Raw genomic sequence first — 6,102 nt, forward strand, 5'->3', positions numbered from 1 at the left:
AGTTATTGAAAAAAATCACAACTGCTAGAACTAAAGTTTTGTCTATGTTGATTCAGGACTTGAGGATTCAAATGATTTAAAGAGTTGTTTTGAATATATTTTTTTCTACATGTGGCCTATGATCCCAACATTGTTTTCAAGGAAACTCATGTCTAATAAACATGGGAAGCTTCCAAGTTTTAATTACTCACTAAAATGCTCTAGCATCCATTCAGGCAAAGCAATACAGATCTACGTTTTTTTCCCATCCCATCATTTTTCCTTGTGCATTTTTAATTCACAGTCTGTTGAGAAATATTTTTATGTCTTGTTCTCTGCGTTGGTTGTAAATCTTTTAGACTGTTCTGTACTATGTTCTGGTTTTGTCAGAAAGAGAATAAAAAAATAATGTAGAAAAGTACATATAAACAGAGGCAACAAATAAAGCAGAATTCACATTACTGATTCAAATGGCACTAGCATGCAAATACATGGGAACAGGATCAGAATACTACAGCACTTGAATGGCGGGAGGGGTGGACTACAAGGCTTTTATATCTAATACAATAAATTGGGGTCCCCCAAACACTTTCTAATAGCAGAATGAAACTTTTTTGCCTTTATATTTTTGCTGGAATAAATTTGTTTTCCAGAACTAATGAGGTGGTGTAAATAAAAGGGTTCAATGGTGCTGAGTCATCATAATACCGGGTGATCTAAGCTATAAATCTAGCTACACCTTAAGGGACAAAGTAGAGTTGTAAAACAATAGCCTCTTGTCTGGTCAAGTTTCTATCATACCACTAAATTGTTTTCTTTCCTTCCTAGATGAGAACATGTTATTATAGGTTTTTTGTCTGATTATATTTCATCCTCTTTCCTCCAGCATACTTTGACTCATTTGAGATGAATCTTGAAGGCTTCTATATTTTAAAAAAATCTGGCAATGGAATTCTGTAAGAAAAAAATGGCATTTATATACAGTAATGAACAGAAGATAAAAAAAACTAAAATGAACAGAACAAAGAATGCTTAGAATAGGGTAGTGCATTCTTAATATGATTTGGAGTAAGAGCTTGGGCTCTTCTGTGAGTTCAGAACAGTTCTGTTAGTCATTAAAGCTCTCCTTTTTGAGGGAAGCATGAAAAAATATGGTACAGCGGCTGGACTCATTTGCAAGAGTCAAATAACTAATTTTGAACTTCTCTTCAAAACTTTCTCCTGTTAGCTGAAAATACTTTCATTGTATCAAAGAAAGCAGGTACTGCAACCATATACTTGGTGGGAAAGTCTTATATATAGACTAGACTGATCTGATTTTGATCTTTGGGGAGAAATTTTGACAGCACTTCCTCATGCTGTGAGATACAAGAGGAAAATTAGTCTTGTATTAGTATAATGATGACATCTAGTTAAATCAATATTTACATCAAACCCAAGTAGACTGATAATCTATTAACAGCCATTTGTTTATAGATTATCAGTCTACTTTGTTTACTTGGTAAATAGAAGCGATATGGCTTGCTCTCCTAAATAAATACATGAATACAGAGCCAGAAAGAAGGCTGTGAAAATATCTTGACCCCCATATCTAGACATAAACTGGACATAAATTGTTTCAACTTCTTTCCTCAAAACGCTATCGGGCATTGCATGCTAAAACAACTAGACACAAGGGCAGTTTTCCTCCCCATGCCAACACTCTGCTAAACAACTAATTCCCACAACATTGTCTTATGCCCTGGGATGTCAAACTATCTAGTAGGGCTGCATTATTATCTTTCTCATCTTTCCTATTACCTATTTCCTTAGCTTCTTATGAGTATAACTTTGTTGTTTGCATGTTATGATTTATGTCAATTGCTTTTATTAGTATCCTATTATGGTTTATGTTGATTGCTTATTTAATATTCAATGACTATCAATGCTTTATGATGATTGTACTTTATGATCATGATTTATCACTTTTTGCTTGTATGTACACTGACAGCCTATGCACTGGAGACAAACTCCAGTCACGCTTTGTCAATAAAGTATTCTGTTTCTGTTCTATTCTATTCCAATGTTGCTGCCCATTTAACCAGTGGAACACTGAGGAACAGTGAAAACATGATATAAGCAGGGTGCAAAAATATTCATTTGGGCTAGTGCAACATCATATTCATAAGTGTTTTTCTTCAAAAGCCAAAAAGTAAAAAATGTAAATATGACTAAGCAGCCAATAATTTATGACAAGGGCACCTTGAAAATTTACAATACCATACAAAAATGTTAGGCAATTGTGCAAAAATATGTAAATTAAGAATGCTTTTTGAAGAAACTTACCAAGCTCCTTGTGTATAAATTACCTAGAATTGATGTTGTTTTGAAGGCAAAAGGTGGTCACACATATTGATTTGATTTTTTCTTCTGTTCATTTACTTTCCTTTTTGATAATTGATAAAAAATAAACTATTAATGCTTCTATTTCTAAAAGCATTCTTAATTTACAGCATTTTTGCACAACTCCCTAACACTTTTGCACAGTACTATTAGCATACTGACATCTTAACAGCACAGTAACTGTTAATTAAAGATCAACTGGTCTTGAATTTAACAGCTGCAGTTGAAAAAGATGCCACTGTCTTATTTCAAGTCTAAAATGAAATAAGACTTGCTGAAAAGTTTTTTTGCTGCAGTTTCACTATGAAAATTTGTTTTGCTTTGGAATGACTTATATTACCAGCAGAATCGCCTAGGAAATTGAAATCTGACAAAATCTTAATGTCCAAAAATGATTAGGGAAGAGTTTTCAGGAACACTATAGCATGAAACTGTTAAGATTGAAAAGTAGATTTGTTTATCTTCAATCTCAAGAACAAGTTCCTACTTAGTTGCTTCTATGCAGCCATAAAAGACATTTGTTCTGGTGTTGGGCAAAAACATTTCAAATTCAAAATCTTTCAAAAACTGTTCTGTCTAAACTGGTTTGACCATTCTGGAAGTCTTCCAAGCTCAGAACAGTGTCAGAACATTTCTGGTAAAGTTGGAACAACTTTGTTGTAGTTTCTTACCTCATGACTACTTGCTCAGGCATACTCCTGTATGCTATTTTCAATCCCTATTTTTTTCTTTCTAAAATGTGTATCTCTGACATCTGATTATCACAAAAGTTGCATAACGATTAATATTAAGATTTCAGCAGTAATTTTAGAACAGGGCTCCTTGCCAGTAAATTCTGGAAAGAGGATAGATAGTTAACAGTGTAAATATATTTAGTCAATTACAAATGGCCAAAACCAGAAATATCAGCATAAGAGATAATTTATAGGAAAAAGCATTGAAGGACTTACATTTACACTTATACTTTTATAAAAAAAGAAAGTGTATAAGAGAGTATTTTCACAGCGCAATATGTTCTGGAGAGGACAGACCTTAAAAGAAGGCAGAAACAAAGTTAACTTTGTTTCACAATCTTCCTTAAAATTTTTTAAAAGATTCAAATGTTTTAAAAGTCTTGGAAATTTACTGGTACCTACTTCTATGCAATGTAAGATTCTGATTTATGACTAATTCCTATCAAGCAAGTAGTATTAACTTAACCCCCATATTCCATATGACTTAATTAAGAAGATGCAAATCTCTTACACAAATAATCTGTACAAATTTATTTAATTCCAAAGAGGACATGGTGGAAAACTAGCTTTTAAATATTTTAAAATCATTTTTCTGTTGGTGTTTTTTATAGAAAGCATAGGCAAATAATGACAGAAAAAAATATATACCTGATAGTCAGGTATCCCAGAATCTAGAGAGATTTCAAAATAGCTTGTTTTATTATCATTAACTCAAATGTATGTGACTACTACTAGATTTGCTCTTCAAGGATGTGTTACCAAGTTTTCATCACCAAACTGCTTAATGAAAAAAGATCTGATCCGAGCCAGTCAGCCAAATAAAACTGCTTTGTTCAACCCTGATTATTTCATAGCAGCAGTTGTTATCTTAGGATGAAGGAGAATTTAAAATATGGAGAAATTCTTTAAAAGTGTGCATATTGTTCCAGAGCAAAACTAATGCAATTGTAGTTAAAAACAACTTAGGCATTCTGTCTGTTTTGCATTAATAGCAACATTGTATTGTCCCATATTTTTTTAACTTACTCTCAGAAGGATGGCATTCACCTGATGTTTGCTCCAATAGAAACTTTCATGCAAGAAACACAGGAAAGTCTCCTGCTGTTATTTTCCACAAATTACAAATAAAACATGAAGAGAACTGAATGCCATCTGTGATTGTGCTCATAGGACATCCTGAACCAAAATAATCAATGACACTTTTGCTCAAGTCATTTTTGTGTAAACGTAGCCTATGTAGTTTAGGTGTCATACAGACAATGATTAAAATAAAGGTTAAGTAAAATAAAGGTTAGCATGTTGTGTAAATAGTCTATGAGTCAAAGTGGTGTTACTAGAGCTTTGCCTAGAAATACCCACATTGTTCCCATCTCGAGTCGGATTGACAGTACACAAAAATAAACATATATTCAATTTTTCTTTATAAAAATGGTCTCAAAGCTTGACAACAAACAGCCTGATTTAGAACTTTTAGACACCTCAAACATAGCTCAAAATACTTCAAGTATCATTAAATTAGAAGTGGTAACATTCCATGTTGAATGTTTGTCACTTGATCTACAGAAATACTGATCAACTTGCTAAGCTTTAAACAATCAAAAAACATCACCTACAAAACTGCAGTATGCCTCCCCAAAAGCAACAATAATGGAATCCCCTCCTTATGCTACTACAAAATAACTTCTCACTATCAGTTCTATGAGGGTTTCTGAAAAAGAAAAGCCTTTCAGAGGGAAAGAAGCATTTCATCTAATTACCCTATAGCAAGGTATTTTAAAAACCACAACTCGCCTTCCATCAGGTAGAAGTCTGACATATTCAAAATTATTCTGACTCACTGAAGAGATACTTAACTGAATCTCCCCTACCCAACCCCACCCAGCCCTCCTCTGAACTAGTGCCAGCCAATATGCTAGCAACAATGTAATCTTTGCTCACTGGCTAATGAACTCTCAATGGCTTGGAGAAAATAAAGGAAAAGCAAACAAGTCAATTACAGGATGTCAAAATACTTGAAACAACAAAAATTCCATTGTGTCTTAAGACTGGTACAAAAAATCAGAACAAGTGTCTGTTCCAAGGTTAGAACAAACGAAACAGCCATTTTGTGTTTGAAATGTTTTGCTCAGACTTTATAAAGGGTTCTGCAGATTAGCAAAATATGTATTTTTTCATGGTATTGCCACTGTATTATTCTAAGGACAGAGAAACTGACAATTCTATTTTATGGTTTGAACTGCTAAAAGCAGTTATAAGCCTTGCAGGAAGTATTTTAGTCTCATAATTCAGTATGCATCAAGACATCAAATATTATTTTACTATTCTTTAAAACAGACGCCCAACACTTATGTGAAGTTTGGCTGACACATTTGACACAAATCAAGATCCAACGTGAAAGAAAATTTACTTCCTAAGGCAGAATACCAACTAGTTCTCCATAAGTCAAGTTACATATTTTGACACTTGAGATAAAAATTGTGTCCCATTCCTTTCATATTCTTTTACTCACAGAGAGACACAATGTGTCTCATTCATGGTTTTAGAAAGCAGTTGAATATATTGATAGGGAACAGGTCTATGTAAGGCTATTAGACTTCTGTGAACTGGAATCAGTATGCCTCTGAATATTAGTTACAGTGGCACAAAAGCAGGAACTCTCTCCATATCCTGCTTGCGAGCGCACTGGAGAATTTAACTATGGTGGGGAAGGAAGTGCTGGGCTGAGACAGGCCTTGGTCTGATCCAGCAAATTTCTAAAGTTCACCTGTCCACCTTGCAGGAGTAGTCACTTCTTTTACACACAGAACCTTTGAGGGGCCCAGAACATGGTCTTTCAGGCAATAGTGAACTCATCCATTATTCCTTTCTTGCCCCTGAAAAATACCAACTTTGCCCATGTTTGTGACTCCCCAATGCCACATCTTTTCAGAGATGATACTTGCTATATTCTAAACAGCCAATGTTAGAGTTGTATTCATAGCCAGAATCTTTTGCCAGCCTTACCAGC

This window comes from Thamnophis sirtalis, unplaced genomic scaffold, assembly GCF_051295495.1.
Source record: "Thamnophis sirtalis isolate CommonGarterSnake01/CBP01778 unplaced genomic scaffold, rThaSir2_p1.2 scaffold_11, whole genome shotgun sequence".
Classification (NCBI taxonomy): Eukaryota; Metazoa; Chordata; class Lepidosauria; order Squamata; family Natricidae; genus Thamnophis; species Thamnophis sirtalis.